Source organism: Dermacentor andersoni, chromosome 5 (genome assembly GCF_023375885.2).
Source record: "Dermacentor andersoni chromosome 5, qqDerAnde1_hic_scaffold, whole genome shotgun sequence".
NCBI lineage: Eukaryota > Metazoa > Arthropoda > Arachnida > Ixodida > Ixodidae > Dermacentor > Dermacentor andersoni.
The window spans coordinates 2605473-2624460 of record NC_092818.1 but is presented as its reverse complement, the minus strand read 5'-3'; the positions used below and the strand labels follow the sequence as shown (position 1 = coordinate 2624460).

General features: G+C 45.1%; 1 protein-coding gene across 1 annotated transcript in view; it reads left to right on the top strand.

Moving 5' to 3' along the window:
* Positions 1-18988, top strand: part of LOC126529900 (uncharacterized) — a 603581-nt gene that overhangs the window by 53657 nt on the left and 530936 nt on the right. The window lies entirely within an intron of this gene.

The following is an 18988-nucleotide window of genomic DNA, read 5'->3' as shown; positions in this document are numbered from 1 at the left end:
CTAAATGTGAAACAGACTGTACACCGCCCTTCGAACGAAATCTCCACGCGCACACACGTAGGCACACACCGCGCGCGGCGCGAAACGTGCCAAAACACGCGCAGCGCAGGAGGCAATCAAGGCGGCACGAACGAGAGATGGGAGAGGGGTACCACCCGCTAATAGAATTTTGCTTCGCATGCGGCGCTCTCAACGCCGGCGCAGCAGCGCCGCTCTCGGTGCCGTTCTTGTCTATAATCTGCCTCGCTCGAGCCTGCATTCCTTTGTTTCTGTGTATGTAGAGTGGTAGTTGACGTGCGCAGCATCAATTGAAGTGGTGGGCCGATCACGCCGGCGTTCTGTGCAGCCTACAGCTGCACGAACACCAGTGGCCGTGACGATGTTCCGTTACTCCCCGCAAGACAAGAAGCTTGCAGCTAAGTGGGAGGCTGCAGTGAATCGAAAGAATTTCAAGCGCTCAAGAAGAACAGTGCTGTGCTCTAACCACTTCCGTGACGACGATTACTACCAGAGTTTATCAACAATGCGTGGATGAGAGAGTACGGCTTCCTGCTAGCAGGCTTTCTAAACGCAGCGCGAGAAGGTTGGGGCAACGAACCCACAAAGGCGGGACGGTTGCGGGCGGACTGATGGTAACTGGTCTTGGAAGACCTTCTGAATACACGAACTCGTCCAAACCTGGATTTTGATTGATTGCTAGCTCCTTCATGTTAGCACGCTGAACGGAAGGCACATGTTCATCTCCCACCCTTGACGCAGGTTTCGTCGCAAACCGCCGTTAATTTTCTATTCGCACGTGTGTTGTGAAACAGCCAACATGCAGCTACCATAATGCAGTGCAAGTGTAAAGTTTTCATGTGTTTGAAAGCCGGCATACGCCAGGACGCTGCGCTCCCCATCACGAGCAGAGAGAAACCGGCTGTCTCACGTAGCCGACGGAATTCGCCGCCTTTACGGCTCCGGTTACGAGTAGCGTGCGGACGGCGCGCTGATGAAGGCCACTATACGTGCTACAAGAGCCGGAAAACTTTTGTCGCATGTAAACCGTCTGTGTAGATTGCCGACAGCTTTGGGGCAGCGCACAAATGCCGACGATCGCATCCCTCCTTACGTTCCACAAGGAGGCAGCAGGAACATAGCAGTACAGTTGTTTGCCCGGAAACGAACTCACTGGATCGCTGAATACAGCTTTGCAAAAAACATGCTCACCAAAGAAGTTCTAACACGAGGAGATGCTAATACTTTATTTATTTATTTATGTATTTACAATGACCTTACAGGCTCCCGTAGGAGCATGACGTAAGGGGGGGTATAAACAGAAACAGTACTATATGAGCTAGTGAACATATTATGTAGCAAGTGGCACTTATACATTTCTACTAAAAAGCATTCAAACACAAGAGATACAGCACTTTAAAAAAAAGAAAAGTAACTGATGCGCAGTACAAACCACGATGCAGGTGAGAAATAGCAATGAAAAGCAATAAGTTGGTGAACAGATTAAAAGGATGTTATTGAAAGATGACTGCTGACTTGGTTGCGGAAGGAATCATGGTTTGTTAAGGAAGCGATAGTGTCGGGCAAATCGTTCCACAGAGAAATGGCACGTGGAAGCGCAGAGCTGTTGAAGGTTAATGTGTGACCGAAGATGCGTGAGTAACTGAAATTGTTATGGAGGCGTTTTGACATGCGCAAAGGCCTTTCGAGAGGTAGCGGAGACAGCCTATTACTATTAACGTACTTGTGGAACAAACAGAGAAGTGCGATGCAACGGCGAGTTTCAAGTGAAATGATGTCATGATTCTGTTTAATTTCAGTTACGCTATGAGAATAGTTATAATCGCAAGAAATAAAACGTGCTGCTCTGTTCTGTACGGCTTCTAGCATATTGATTAGATATTTTTGATGAGGCGACCACACAGGACTTGCAAATTCTAGTTGAGGCCGGACAAATGTTGCATATGCAAGCTTCCGGATGCTGGTTGGGGCGTTTTTTAAGTTTCTTCGTAAATACCCCAAAGTTCGTGAGGCTTTGGCGCAAATGGCGGTGACGTGGGATGCCCAGGACAGGTTAGGAGCGAGGTGAACTCCGAGATATTTATATGAAGATGCTTTCGAGACCTGAGAGTAGTTAAGAAAGTAGGTGAACTGAGAATTGACATGCTTACGGCTAAAAGTGATAATGTTACATTTAGATTCGTTAAGAGGCATTTGCCAGGTGCTACACCAATCAGAAACATTCTTGAGGTCATTTTGAAGTGCGATGTGTTCGTCGATAGAATTAATGGTTCGGTAAATTATGCAATCGTCAGCAAAAAGACGGATGGAAGAAGATATGTTAGTAGGCAAGTCGTTGATGTATATTAGAAATAGTAAGGGTCCTAAAACACTGCCTTGTGGAACACCGGAAGTCACATAGCAAGGGGGTGAATACGAACTGTTAACAACTGTGAACTGCTGGCGAAGTGACAAAAAATTTCGTAGCCAAGAAAGAGTTACCGAATCTAGCCGGAGTGAAGATAATCTCGAGATTAGACGACAATGAGCGACACGGTCAAAGGCTTTTGAGTAATCAAGGAAAATGCAATCGGTTTGTTTGTTGTTATTCATGCTAAAATGTAGGTCGGTTGTAAGTTCAAATAGCTGTGAGTCGCATGAAAACCCTTTCCTGAAGCCATGTTGGTTAGTAAAAAGAAATTATTTGACTCAAGGTGGCTGTAGACATGAGAAGCGATGATATGCTCAAGTAATTTACAAGAAATGCAAGTTAAGGAGATAGGACGGTAGTTACCAGGCGAGTTTCTATCTCCCGCCTTAAATACAGGCACTACCTTAGCAATTTTCCAGTCAGAAGGGAGGCGACCGGATGATAATGATTGTCGGAATATGTGAAGTAATATTTGGCTGGAAACGGAGACAGTGTTCTTTAGTATTTTGGAGCTAATGTTATCAATTCCGGCAGATGTAGATAATTTGAGGTTTGTAATTAGACGCGATATACCTTCGATGGTGATGTTAATAGGTTCCATGTAAGGGTAGTCGGGTTCAGGGATAAGGGGTACAGTGGACTGATCCTCCGTCGTAAATACTGATGAAAAAAAAATTGTTAAAAGCGACAGGGCACTCGTGGTCAGCTAGAGGTATGTTGTTGGCTCCGTGCAGGGAAATGCGAGTTGAGCCATTTTCCGGTGAAATTGTTTTCCAAAACCTTTTTGGGTCTGATTTGAGGAGTGAGGGTAGATCACGGTTGAAATATTTATCTTTGGCAGCTGATATAGCAGAGCAGTAAGTTTTTAAAAAATTTTTGTACTCAACCCAAGCTGTCGGGTTTATCTTGGCTTTCTGGTATAAGCGTTTTTTCTTATTTTTTAGCCTACGAAGGTACTTGTTGAACCATTGGTTAGTCCTGCTATTAGATATGGTAATCAATGGGACATACTTGTCAACTAGCGAAGATATTTTATCTTTGAAAAGAGTCCAGTTTTTATCAACGGGACGTACAGAGAAAGAGGGCATAAATTCTTGGCGGAAGAACATTTCAAGATCGGAATTCATATCTGTATAGTTACCTTTATTGTAGTTTCTTATTTTCTTGGATGTAAAGCTGACATTTTCAAGTGGTATGTAAAGAGGTATTTGTAGTAATTTATGATCACTGAATCCATCGAGGGTGAGTATTTGTCCGACTGTATCAGGAGCAGAGGTAAGCATTAAGTCTAAAAAATTTTGACCACGAGTGGGTTCGTGAATGACCTGAAATAAATTAAAATCTAAAGCTAAGTTAATGAAGTCCATAGATTTACGGCAGGGAGAAAACAAGGAAGACCAATCAATTAGGGGATAATTAAAATCTCCGAAAATGTACATGTAATCAGAAGGAAATAGCTCCACAGCTGTGGCTATACTATTGCGAAATTCATCCACAAAGGAATGGCGAAAGTCAGGTGGTCGATAACACACACCAATAAGTACCTTAGTCGATGATGATGAGCATGCGCACCAAACAATTTCAAGATCAGATTTTGAATCAATTAGAAAGGAAGAAAACTTTTTCTTTATACCTAGCAGGACGCCTCCTCCCCTTTTAGTTCCACGATCATGGCGGTAAACATTGTAAGAGTTGTTGCCAGGAAATGTTTCCGTATCATTAATTTCAGGGGTAAGCCAAGTTTCTGTTAGGACAACGATATCAGAGTTACTATCGTCAAGGAAAGAACAAAGTTGGTCACGTTTCGGAAGCAAGCTTCTAATGTTTGTAAATGAAACAGATAAAGAAAGAGGTAAGTGAGACTGCTTGTTGTAAGTTTGACAGGAGTTGTGAGTAGTGCGTGAAGTCGACCTACGGTTTAGCTATCTTGGTGATTTCATGACCGTGTCTGACGCAGGGTCATACACATAATATTTGCCGCCCACGCGCAGTCTATCAACATTAAGCTTGAAAGGAACATTTAAAGCCTTGTCGTACTCACGCAACTTTTTCCTGGCGATACGCGTCTGGAGCGAAAAGTCCTCCCGAACAGCATAATCAGTGCCCTTAAATTTTTTACCTAATCCTATAACGTTATCTTCGTCTTTAAAGTGCATGAACTTTACAATGATAGGCCTAATTTTATCAGGCTGATGTCGTCCAAGGCGGTGGGCACGTTCAATCTGGGATGACGCAATGGTAATACCCAGAATTTCCGAACACAAGTCGATAACATTTTTCTCGGAAGTCGACCATACGTCGAAAGTACTGCTTGCTACCAGTATCTTTTTCTTCTTGGAGAGGCCGGCTACGTATACATGTAGGGAGCAACGCCAAACTCCTCAGAGAAACACAAGCTTGCGAAATTGGCCATTACCGTCTCACCAAACCACAGCGCCAAACCACCTTGCACCATGCTTCATGCGTGGCGGCCGGTCCGGAGGAACACCAATGTTGACGTCACGAGGCGCCCCACCAATCACAGGCGGAAACGAGGCGCGCGAGCTGCCCGAGTCTGCTGCTGCACTTTTCGTCGAAATAAAATTTGTTTGCGCTTTCTTTCGCTCAATTTCGATGTGATATGCGAATTCGGAGGGTTGAAAACCATTACGTACAGCTCATTACTCATTTTTTTCTGGAAAAATCTTCAGCTTCCCTTTAAGAGGAAGCTTTAGCTCGTGTGCTCCTATCTAAATACATGTAAAAGGAGAATTAGTTTTTCTCGGCAACCACCGCAACAAATTTGACGAGGCTTGTTGAATATAAAAGAAAAACTTAAAATCTAGTGACTATTGGTTTCGAATTTTTGATTTATGGTGTCAATTGTTTATTAAAAATTAGCGAAAATTTAAAATTTTCTATAAACAAAGCTATCAAGTTTAAAACTCCTTAACTTAATAACTAAAATGATTATACAATTCTGTGAAATGCATCTACTAGTACATCCAATGCGGACCAAATTGATATCTTACACAAGAGTCTCAGAAAATTTAACATGGAAATACAGCTTTTGCAGAACCCTTGCAAACAACGTAACCAATTCACGTAAGATATAAAATGGCACATCTAATTTGTCCGCTTTCAATGATCTAATGGATGTCGTTCACAGAACCGGATATCTGTTCTTGATGCAGAGCTATGAATATTTAAACTTTGTGCTTCTATTTTTTTCAAACTTCTGAATTTTTGAAAATTCTTGCAACAATATTCAAACCCTAAATTGAAATTCCGCTTGCAACAGTCTCTAGAATTTAGCTTTTTCTCTCAAATGCAACAAATTTCATTAAAATCTGTCCAGGGGTTATCTCGGAAATACGTTTTTGCGTTTTACACGTATTTGAATAGGCAGCGTCGGAGTTGGGCCCGAGCTAAAGCTTCCTCTTAATTAAGAGCTGACCACGTCTGGAAGTCCCTCTCAAGGTTCTTACACCAGAGGCTGGCCACACCTGCGAGGTAGAAAATCCCGTTGTTCACTTTTTCGGCATCGCCCCATTTGTTATGCATGCTTACCCTCTCGTCTGGCGAGAGTCGATCCTCCACGCCCTTGTCATTCGCGCCGCTAAAAACAGCAGGGTCCCTTTGGCGTAGCATAGCGGAGCCTGCTGGAATACGAATACGACGCGCCTGCGCGGTTGCGTCGTCGGGCATGGTTGGCGTTAACGTGCCGGATCGAAGTTCCAGGGTGGATAGTCTAAAGTGCCTGCACTTTCCATCCTTCGTAAAGGGGTTTATTCACTGTAGGCTGACAGCGGCTCACGGTGCCGTAAAGCAGCAGCAACATTTCTAGCACGAGCGGCGAACCCCGTGCCTAGCGCTGGCGATGATGATTGGCCAGCGTCTGTCGTCTTGACTACAATTTATTTATTTATTTATTTATTTTGTGACGGAAATCGGCATGCTAGCAAGCAAGTACCGCAGCTATCGCGTGCCCCGGCGCTGTTTATCCATCTAGCTGGGCTCACGGTGCTGGGGTGCTATGCAGGATGCGCCGAGTTTGTCATTCACCCGAGTTTTACCCGAGTTTGCTCGACGGCAGTCAGTGAACGGAGATAGCGTGAAACGCGCAAAGGCTGCAGGCAAAAAAATATGCAGACAAAAGGCCGCGTATGACAACATGAGCGCACCCTGCGCGGCACGCTGCCTCCACGTTTCAAGCGCAGACGGCTGCGCAACGAAACTCGCCAGCTCCGCGTATTGTTATCAACGGATTATCGCAACTTAGCAATACCGTGACTGTCCCGCTGTCGGTCTGCAGGCTTGCCGTGAGCCGCTTGCCACGCCTTTCCCGGGCGCGTCAAGGGCGTGCCTCCTCTTTCGGCAACTATCTTTATATCCTCGTCGAATGCGAACAGGGTACATGCGGCGCATTCTTGCACCTACGCTTTCGCTCAAACGAATACGTTAAAATACAACAAATAAAATAACGAACATTTTTATTTCTTTAAGTGTCTGTTTTTCGTTTTGAATGCTAGAAATTTCTGATGACAAACGGAGATCGAGCAAATGATTAAATTTTGCACTTCCTGCCGCGAGTGGCGACAGCGAGGCGAAAGCTTAGAAGCGGATACATTGAAGCGGGTCGCACGCACGAGGCAGTTCATACGGTGAGAAGTCGCCTAGGGGCGCTGCAGTGCTATTCTCAATAATGTCAGTGATCACCACTCTTTCTCTATTAGGGGAATAGAAACGCAGCGCCGTGGTACGGCTGTTCATCGCAGGCGCCTTAAGGCCCCCGCTTTACCAACTAAAAACGACACACTAGTCATAAATACGGGACCACCAAAAATGGTGGTCCGTAGTGCCCGTAGTGACACAGTTTAGTGAAAATGTACCAGTTTATCTTTGTGCGCGAAGCCTCGGCGATGCATTGCGAAGAAGTGCGTGCTTCCCATCGACACAATTCATCGCTTGTCATCGCTTGCCCAGTGAAAGTGCCTCTGAGCGCATGTACGCAGTATTTGAGTGTTTTGTGCGCACCAAGGTGCTTGCGGATTACTTATGCTGGAGCCAGCAGCGATCGCAGAAGGATATCGTAACGACACCGCAGCAATCGCATTTTGGCAGGCGAGGGCTCTTGTGTGCGGTTATGAAATGAGACTTGGAACTGAGCAAGGTTGTGGAACTGTTGAGTGCGCAGTGCTTGTGATGAAGAAATGCCATTGCACTGGGTCTAGAAGAGCGAGCGATTCTCGGACGCTGATCGTGTTTACGACGTTGTGGCTCCGATACATCACCGATGACAGAGCAGCCATCTCAAATGACTGCTGCGATACGCACTCCTCAGCATCGTCGTCACCCTCGGCGCATCGACGCCTTGCAAGCAGCTACAGTGACGTGCCGATAATTATTTACCGTGCGCTACGTCGCCACAATGCAGGAAATGAAACCGTGCTGTGGGGCCATCTCAGCCCGAGAAGCCAGCGACAGTCAACGCTTTGTTTTTGATAGTAGTGCGCAGTACATCACCGATGACAGTGTGTTGTGCGTGTTTTATGTCGGTGGTGAATATTGTTGATGCCTCTCAGCTCGGCACCGCGTTAGGGTGGCTAACCGCGTCGCTGTTGCCGAAAGATAAGTTGGGCGTGGCCCAACCGTGGTGGGTGCGCGTTACATGCCTCGTGCGGGGCGTGACCTCTGGCTTTGATTGACAGGCGAACTCGTGCTAAACTCGTACATCGCGAAACCCCCTCCGAGCTCAACTCGGGAACATGGCGGCGGCAGCAGCAGCCTGTGTCATTGGATCCAGTGGCAGCAAGCGTCAGTAGGACCATCTGGGCCCGTTCACCTACATGACCGACGTGGAGTTTTCAGCGTCATTTTCGCCTGTCGAAGACATCAGTGCGCTGGCTGTGTGACGAGCTAGGCGAAGACTCTCGTCTGTGGAGACAGCGTGGGGGGCTTCATTCGCTCACCGTCGAAGAGCAAGTCCTCTGCGCCCTCCGTTTCTACGGGACTGGGAGTTTTCAGGGAAGCGTCGGCGCCGAGCGTTACACTGGACGTCATCAAACTATTGTGAGCCTCTGTGTCAGAAATGTCTGATGCGCTTATTGATGCGGTAGTGCGGAAGCGGTGGCTGGCTTTCCCGAAGACGGCGGCTGAGCGGGCATTTATAAAAAAAACGCTTCTTACTTCGCGGAAACATTACGAACGTAGTCGGGTGTGTCGACGCAACGTACGTAGGAATTAAGGTGCCTTCAATGTCAGCGTTACTGTGATTAGCATTGAAGCAATGTCTAGACGCACCATATTGCCAAATTTGTCACTTCTCTGTAGCCGATTTAAATTTTGTGTTTCCAACGTCACACATGCGGCAGCCTATGATACTGACTTTTTCGCTGGTTGCTGACTTTTTACCGATTGTTCTACTTGTCTAACAGGGTGCCTTCCAAATGGCTCACTTTTTTGGGGAAAGAGGTTAATGAAGTATAAATAGATAAATGGATATCACAAATTGTGTGAAGTACCCTGTGAACGCTAATCTCGTAAAGAACTTGGGTTTTTTTATGAGATTACTTAGTACTTAGTACAAGTTACTTAGTATGCATAATGCTGAATTTTGGTCATGCGTTATCTATCGGCCAAACTATGAAACAGCAAGGCATTGCACAATTTGTTGCAGTGCGAGATGCGGATGTCGCGCCAAGCCGGTTGTGCCTATGCATTTATGGCAAAATGAAAATGCATTGAGAATCTTAGTGTGCTAGCTTGCATGAAGAAAATACTTCAGAGTGTTTGCCGTGTTCACTGTTGGTGCATGTGCCAGTGGTTCAATGTATTTCTTTCGGAGGGGGGGCAGCGTTATTCTGTATGGACAAATCGTATATTTTCGTCTCATAATAGGGCTCTAATTCTTCAGCAGTAGAACAATGCAGATCCAATGCTCTGCAGAACTTGGTGTGCGTGAAGATGTCGTGAACCACCAAGGCAAAATTACATATCGGGAGAAATGGGGTGCAGATGCCAATGAAAAGTAGGTCTTTAACCCGCCATGATAAAAATAAAGATTGCAGAGCAAATAGACCTTTTGTACAGCTTTAGAGCAATGATTACACAAACTGTGACATGCTCAAACGTGTAAAAGCTTGCCGCAATGCCAAAGTAGGATGAGCGATATGCAGCATATTTTGGCATTGAACATGTCTTGTAAAGGCTATTTTTATTGTAAGCCTCAAGCCTCGCTGTCACGCCTTTCCCTCCGGCACTCCCTTTACTGAAACGCAGCACTGTCTTTCTATTGGTGTCATGATGATGATGGTAACGGCAGCAGTAAGGCTGGTTAATGCTTGCCCCTTTGATTCCTGCGAGTTTAGTGGTACAGAATATGGCACGTGCATACACCTGTGCAGCAAAATTTTATGCTTGCGGTGATTTGGAGAGCTAATTCGTGTTGGGACATTTCAAAGATGTGCGCCATTGTGGCTTAATAACTAGATCATTGGTGAGGTTGAAGACTCGTTGTATCGGTATAGAAGCTTGAAGCTCAATTGCACCACAATTCGACGGGACACAAAGAAGAGAAATACACACAGCAGAACGCTCTGCTGTGTATGTTACTCTTCTTTGTGTGCCGTCGAATTGTTGCGCGGTCCAACTTCAAGTAGAGCATTGGGCCTCTTTGGTGCAGGACCGAGGAAGTGTGAGCTATTCGACACCATGCCAGTGCCTTGCCACACAATTACGGAAGTCTGAAGGTTTGCAAACAAAGCTTTGCTTTCAAATCCACCTGCTCATGTAATACAAGCACTGATTGAAAGAACCATCATACAAAAATAATGGTGAAATGAATGGCCTTTGAAAATTTGTATGTTGACACTAATGACATAATAGGTGCCATAGAAAACTCGACACTTGTACTGGACAGAGCACTTTGTTTCCTATGTGAAGCACAAGCTTTTATTACATGCTGTGCAGATAACCAAGCTCAGTTTGTTTTAACGTGGTACACAACATTCACTGTAATTTGTTTTTGATCCTAAAGTGACAAACACCACCTCTTTTTTAAGGATGTCATGGGAATATTTGGTGAGAACTGTTTACAGCCCCTCATAATGGAAGTGTGGCCAGCCAGCTTTGCTTGGGTGCCTTTATAGATTTCTGTTCCTGATCATTGTGTGCTATCAAGTTGCTAAAGTCTATGCAACCAGTGCAAGGCATTACGTGATTCTATAGTCGGATACAACTTTAGGAGGCCGCAGAGTCTGCACTTCAACGGCAGGTGAACACAAGCCTGCACCAGTGGGCACACACTCTACACTGACGTCGTGCCGCTGGACGCAGTAATACCCGCTCATTGGAGAGGGACTATTTCTTTAGACGTGGGGGCAATCGGCTGCTGCGCTTTGGTCATCTGGGCGGGGCCTCTCCTGTATTGTGAAGTTGTATCCGACTAGAGGATGCCGCTTTTCATACAACACAAAAGGACAAAGTGTACAATTATTTGGCCTATGAAATGGATACATCACAAGTGAGCTATGCATGCGCTTAAGCTGTGTGAAAATTAGTACATGCAAATATATGACACTGTTAAAGAATATGTGGTATCGAACATGCATGTAATGGAACGTTTAAATCGGGGAGTGTTGCATTCATGTGCACAGTCTATAGGTGATAGAATTATTAAGGTCATGCCGTTTCCTGTCTTTTCATTGTGAAATACACACACCGTTCATCTTGTGGCTAATCAACAACCACTGTATTCTTGCACATAGAAAGAACAAACAGCACAATGACGTATATGCTGCATTAGTGTCTTTTTCATTTACACGGTCCAGGTTGTCGTATGTGTTTGCCCATTTTGAAGAGACATCAAGTGCATGTTACAAGTGTCCCAATATGCACAGCACAATGTTTACTGCAATAATTTTATTCATGCTCTTGAATAACAAACAAAGCAATAAACTGAAAGCTCCTTTATAAGGTGTGTTCTGGGGGCTCGACTGGAAAGCAGTGAGTGCACTGATCCTACTGTTGCAGAGCAGCCCTCTGGACCTTGCCACACTCTCAAGAGCATGTGCCTGGCGCTCGCCTACTGCCACCAGGCGGTTGAGTGCCTCCAGCAGCAGAATGTTTTGCTGCAAAAAAAGTGGATTGTTGGAATGAATCAACCGCATATAAACCATTATTTACAAATAAAAATGCTCATTGCACTATTGGTACTAACTGCCCTTGACTGTGGAAGCCTTTAGTGTATGCATAATAAAACAATTTGTCGGGACAAGATTGCTTTATTTTTCATAACGGGTTGTATTTTTCAGAGCCAATTGTAATGTTTATTAGTGTGCCAACAGCTGACGTGTCCTCGAACCTTCACGAGTCTCTACTGTCAGCACCACAAACCTATTTTTGTTCATTGCAATATCAATGGCGCTCCCTACAATCCCGTCTTATGCGAGCTGATTGCATCCTATGCCTACAAACATCATATTTTTGTCCCATTACGCAATTTTCTACCATCCTCGGCTGCAGTTCTCTCTCCTTGACATCCATTCTGTCACACTTATGTAATCACCTGTTATAAATTGACAACAAGTGATTGAAGATGTGCATGGCTTGCCCACCGATTCCATTTTTTTTCTTAATCTCAACTAGCATATCAGTTGCCACGGTTTACTACGCCACTGTCTTCCTGCCTTAATGCTATCTCCAACAATTTTTGTTACTTCGCTTTCTGCACAGTCCTCGACTTCTCAAGTTTCTTTGTTAACCTCCAGGTTTATGTCCCATATTGCATAACCGGTAGAATGCAACGATTCTAAACATTTTTCAAGGATATCGGTAACGTGGCGATCACGATTCGGCAATGCCTCCCATGTGCTGTTCAACCCATGAAATTTTTGTATAAGTTTCCTGCTTTATATCAGTACCTGCTATTGATATTTCACCTGGATAAAGGTACTCTTCCATAGATTCTGCGGGCTGAATGTCACTGATTAACTTCTGTTATATCACTAAGTTAGTCAAGGTTACCTTTATCTTTTCCATATTTTCGCGGGCCCACGTACATGTAAAAGCACGAACACTCATTGGCTATCAATGCCTTTCTTAAACTGCAGGACATTCAGTTCGTTACTACGAAAGTGACTTAATCCGTGCACTATTATTATGGTAAATATGAAACAGTAGAAATATACTTACCTGCAGTTTGTCGATGCCTCCGTCACTGTGTTGGTTGCGAGATCCATCGTCGGCACGACCTCCTTGTCGCATCGTACCTATATCGGCAGTCTTCCTTTTGCACACACTATGCAATATTCGTGACGCTCGCAGTCACGCAGAGTGGAGGAACTCATCGCACTCACAGAAGCAGCACCGGATAAGTTGTTTGTTCAGGATTGTGCCGTGAACAGTAAGTACGCGTTGCGATCTGTAAAATCGCCTTAGCTATTCGCAGTCTTTCGGGGTGCACGGAAAGATTGCTCACGGAGGAACAGAACTATCCAAGAAATAGTGGTCATCGTCGAGCCTGATCACTACGTCGCGCACTGCAAGCTCGTTGTACGGGCTTGTTTACACTGGGCCTCTTCGATGTTTAGACGCCATGCTCGCCCGATGAATGTATGTGATGACGCCACCACAGCGTTCCCTCGTGGTATAATGCGAAGCGTACTAAATTACAAATTAGTCGAATACACATTCACTGTACATCTTGTAAGCTTTAAAATGCTTTTAAACCACGTTAAACTAACTAATAATATTGTATTAAATGCATTTGTTTTATAACTCGCTTGTGCGTGTAATGCACTCGGTGGAACGACAAACAAGTGAAAGAAGGCGCGACCATGCACCGACGGTATGATCACGTGAGCCCCAGTTTGTCGACCGCCCAGAAGGCAACGCCCAAGGAATGATAGCCACCCAGAGTGAATCTAGATAAGCCAATGAAACTGGAGGCTTCTCGAAAGATAAACTGTGTTTCGGTACCATTTGTGCTTTCATCTTGGGGTGTCGCCAGAGCTCGTGAAGATCCCGAGTTTCGCCAAACTCGGCGCATCCTGCATAGCACCCCTGCTGCTGCATTTGTGGCTGCCGTTCCGCGATCTGAATAAGCGTAGGAGCATCATCGCAACAATTTTCTTCAATAGTATCGCAATATCGGTTATAACTTACCAAGGAATTATGTAGAAATTGAATAATAACTACCACAGAAAGTGACAACTGAACGGCGACATGAACTGACAAATGTATTAAGCAATCAAAGTACAATGTAGCTGGTAAGACAGCCTAAAGGTATAAGTATGCAAAACAAACCTCAGCGAGTGAGGTAACCGCTTGAATGCATTTCTAGAGCGCATTGACAAGACGTCAACAGGTGACCAATTCTGTTTAGTGAAAGCGTGGCGAATACGAGAACAACCTTTTGTTGTTTGCAAAATAAAGCCATAAATTGAGATCTTACCCACGTCAGAATTAACGCGGCGAAAAGAGTTTGATCTATGCATGCACATCTGGTGTGCTTGAGGGAGAGTAAGACAGCAAATAAAGTTGAGTCGTATTACAGTGAAAGAACGTGTTCCTATAGGTGGGCAGCGCGACCTGGACAAAAGACAAGAGGAAGTACACAATACGAGCGCAGGCTAACAACTGGTTTATTTTTTCAAACAAGGGACTAAGCTATACAGAAAATGTAAACACGTGTCAAGTGACGTTTACATGGGTGAAAGGGTGTTAGCCTGTCTTGTCATTCAAAAACTCAGTTTTTTTATCCTGCAGAGTAATAGAAGTCTGGCTGAGGCCTACGCCTGAGTTTACATGCATGAAGTAGGCCTCCACGATCTCGCGGTTGATTTGATTCATATTTTTATACAATATTTCTGTTTGTTCAAACATAGGTTTGCATAAGCAAGCTCTACAATGCGCGGCCAGATTATAACCTGTTGCATTCCTGATCGCACCTTGGTGCTCCCTAAGGCAGCGTCCCTTGGTGTACCTTGGTGTTAAGGCAGCGTCCCGTCTGCCCAAAGTAATTTTTGCCGCACGAAAGTGAAATGACGTAGACCACTGCCACCGAGCATGCCACAAGCTGCCCTGAGTGTTTGAGCGGCACATAGCCTTGGACGCCTGTTTAGGCCTATTGACAAGATTGCAAATCTTGTTTAACAAGCTCTTTGCTGAAAAGATGACTTGAACGCCATATTTATGGTGGCGACTTGAACACCAGTATCAATAAAGAAAAAGAAATTCATGACTGTCTTTTTTAACCCATGCCCCATCTGATGCACATAAGTGATGACTGCATACTGCTTTACTTTTTCTATCTGTGTTTGTGCTGCTTCCCCTTTTTTTATTTTCTTCACTAGCCCTTCACATATTGACACGATAATAGATTTTGGAAAACCGGCCTTCTCTAGACGATTAGGTTGCGAAAAGCTCAGGTTGGCGAGGTGGTGGCATGACTTTCCACGTGCGGAACCTAAACACGTCATAGCAATTCCTCTTCTCACTAGTTTTGAGTGTGCCGACGTGTACTTTAGAATTGGTTTGCTTGTCCTGGGGTTATATTGCCAACAAATATATTGCGCTGTTATTCTTAACTGCAAATCCCAAAATTGAATTTCATTATTAATCGGCAGTTCATGAGTAAATCTGAGGCCCATTCCTTCTTTATCAAAGGCTGCGAGAATAACTACAATATCTTTGGAACTTCTTTGAGAGCGGATAACTACAAAGTAGTCGTCAACAAACCGGATACACTTGATCAATGTTCCTGCCAAGATGCTCTCGAGTGCCCGGTCAACAGTGTCGAGAAAGATCTCGCTAAGAATTGGTGCGACTTGAGAGCCAATGCAGACACCCTGTTTCTTCATCATAATTTGATTATCCCAGAAACGGAACGTGGAATTTAAATGAAGAACCAAGAGTTCAGGAAAAGACTAAACCGGGACGTCACTCTCATTCTTAAACTTTAACTCGCCGTTTTCCATAATGCAATCTTTGATTGTCTTGATCAGCTGATTTCGAGGAAGGAAATAATGTAAATCTGTGACCTCGGTGCTGAACGCTGTGCTTGCTGGATACGCCCCTTCTTGTAACAACCTAACGACATCCTCCGAGTTCTTTAGTTTGAGTGGGTCTTTAGTTTGAACCGGATGAGTGATTTGTATCTTCAATGTTTGTTATGAAGACGTCTATTAGCGTAGTTGAGCCAGCTGAATTATGAGTGGGAGAGTTTACTACATTTGCAAAACCATTAGATTCAAGTGCCCTATATAATTCCTCATGTGGTTTAGAAGTATTTAACAAGTCAATGTTTATATCACCTGGCATAATGAGCTTGAAACTATTATTGTTAATCCAGCTTAGGTACTCATCTATAAAGGACAGAAAGCTTGGTATGTTTGTGCCTGGGGGTCTATATACAACACAATATACATTATCACTGCATTTAATTGAAAACAGTTCATAATCAAGCGTAACAAAGGAAAACGACTGAATCAGTTGGCAATGCAGCGTGTTCTTTACCATCAACATAACGCCTCCTCCTCTTCTTCTAGAGGGTCGATTTACGAACAATGATTTATAACCGGACAACGTAAGCACGTATATTTCATTTTTATACCAGGTTTCACTTATCATCAGCCCATCTGGGGTGAAGCCAAACGAGGCAGTAAGCGCAACAATTTGGGCTTCCTTATTTCTGGCTGATTGTGCGTTAATGTGGATAAAAGATAATGAGTTCTTGTTTTTTGCATATAAGTTGCCTACTTCGCAAGGCGAGAGATAAGTAGAACAAGAAGTGTTTGTAGGCATGACGTCGTCGAAAGAAAACATCCTTTTCCTAGTCGATCTTATGAAGATCAGAAATACAAGCTATACGCAGTGCTCGGGAAGACTGATCAGTTTTCCTTGCGAAAACTTTGCCGTCCCTTGTCCATATAAACAGCCAATTTTTTCTTTCTTTTTCGCGATTGCCATGCCCAGCAGCTTCTTTAATTCGAAGCACAGATGCTCGTTCATACATACTGGGGCAGACAGTGCAAAGCCAATATCAGCCGTTGAAAATACTTTCTTTCTAGCCTTTTCTAAAACTGCGTCGCGTTTCGATCTGCCGTAAAACTGTGCAAGAATGTTTGACTGCGATGAGCGTTTTGTTGGAATCATGTGGCATACTTCAACATCGCCCTGTACAATTGATTTACCGACAGCATCGCCAATGTTTTGCAAAACATTCGGGAGACTTTCATGCTGCAGAACTGGAATACCTTTGATTTCTAGGTTTTTGTTTCTTGAGTACTGTTCCAGTTGTACCATTCTTAGTTAATTCGCTTGCACCTGCTCTTTGAAAAGTGCGCACTCAAACTGAAGGCAAGCATTCTGAACCTTAGTATCTGCGTTTTCCTTTTGATTGGCTATCATGCTAACTTTCATTTCTTCGAAACATTGGTTAATCAGTTATATGCCAGTTTTCACTTCTCTGTTTTCTACATTCTCGTTCCAGAGAAGTGGGCATGTCTCGAATTTCCTGCTTCATTTCGTTCAACATTTCTAACATTTTAGGATCAGGTGTCATGCTTGGGATAAGAGAATAGGGCGACAGAAACACGATCAACAAGTTAAGACAGAAGAAGTATTTTAATGATTGGAAATGTAGAGAGGTCGGCCGGATAATGGAGCATCTGGCCTGCTACTCTACGTAAGGGAAGGGGAAGAGGGGAAGAAAAAGGGTCACAATGGGGGATGATAATGGGAGGAACGAGGTGAATGACACATTACACAACTGGTATCAACAAGTTAAGATATGGCAGCGGCCACAGAAATATTTACGTAAGTCTTAAAAAGTAGATACTGATGCGATTTCTAACCTGTAAGGGCTGAATACGATACCCAAGCGTAAGCCGTGTGCAGTGGCGTAGCTAGGTCGTCTGGCACCCGGGGCCCATAGGTCTTCTGTCATCCCCCCCCGGGTGTAGTCGAGGAAGGAGAGGATATCAACAATTTCAGACGTATATGACACCCCCGCTCACTGCCCCCCCCCCCCAGTTGCTACGCCACTGGCCGTGTGTCTCCAATGCTGACGCCTCTGCCAGTGAAGCCTCAAGGTGCCAGCATCCCCTTTTATCCGGAGCTGCTCGTAGTGGGCGTCACGGCAGCTGTCCATCGTAGAACACGATGTGCGAAGTTGCGCGGCTTGGTCACCGCAGAATCGTTGTCAGCTCGAGTGTGGGCATCTGTAAGGACCGAATACGATACAAAAGCGTAAGCCGCGTGTCTCCGATGCTGCCTCCGCTGCCATACCCCACCAGACTGGACATTTGACTACCCTGCCTGCACTGGCCACATACCCCGTTACCGAGGGCACCTGACTGGCCGCTAATGAAGCGCTCGAATCGTCACCTATCGATTCAGCCGTATCATCATTGTCCGGGAAATCGTAGCTTCCTCCGGGCTTCTCCCGTTTTGGCAGGCGGTTCAGCATCCTTCTGTGGCTCCTCAGCGTAATGCCCTCATCGATTTTCACCATGGAGGACCGGAGTGCAGCAGCTCCTCCAATGCCTTTAGCTCTAGTTTCTATGTCCGTGACTCAAACTGCATCGCCAGGACCTAGTTTTCTTAGCTGTCTGGCATGATGGCGTTTCTTGAAATACCGCGTTTGCCGCTTCCTTTGAGCGCAGTCCTTAGCCATCACATGGGAAAGACGCGATTCGACGGGGCCGCGCAGCTGCGGTGCCATTGGAACACATGTTCAAAGACGCCGGCCCATCAGAATTTCCGCATGGCTGAGGGCAACAACACCGGGTGTCACCCTGTAGGCAAGGAGAGCCAAGTATGGGTCCTTTGATTTCAGTACGACTCTCTTAACTGTGCACCATTCTTTCTATCCTTACGTTAGCTTGCGGATACCGTGGGATGACGGTAACGTGATCAAACCGTAGTCATTTGCAAATTTCTCAAACTGCGAACAGGCAAGATGTGGGCCTTTACCCATCGCTAATGTTTCCGAAATGCCGCGGCGTGCAAAGATACTTCTCAGTCTTTCGATTACGACACCAGTCCTGGTTGAAGGAAGCAACGCGACCATGGATAACGCGACAGGTGATCTACCACACGAGATAGTGGCAATTGTTAATAAAACAAAGATTAGCCCATATTCTTTCCCACGCGAAGCGTTGAGAAGGGGTTGAGACTAAAGGCTCAGAATTCTGCGGCGCAATTCGCGCGCATATCACACATTCTTTCAGCTGGCATGCCAGCTGTTCGCTAAGGCCTGGCCACCAAACCAACTCCCTCGCTAGTGCTCGGCTTCTTGCAATGCCTAGATGCGCATCATGCAGCTTTGTTAGGACTTCCTTTTGTAGGCATCGAGGAATGATAAGCCTGGTAACGTGTAGGAGCAAGCCTACACACTCGGCTATCATTGCTCTACATTGCCAGTATGGCACTAGAGAGGAAGGCAGCTTTGGTTTCTCTGGTCAGCCAATACGACATAACTGACGCGATGATGTACACACAAGATCTTTTCCTTGGGCCTCTTTTACGCTCTCGAACAAGTTGCTTCCCATATTCAGACCTTGAATGCACTATACG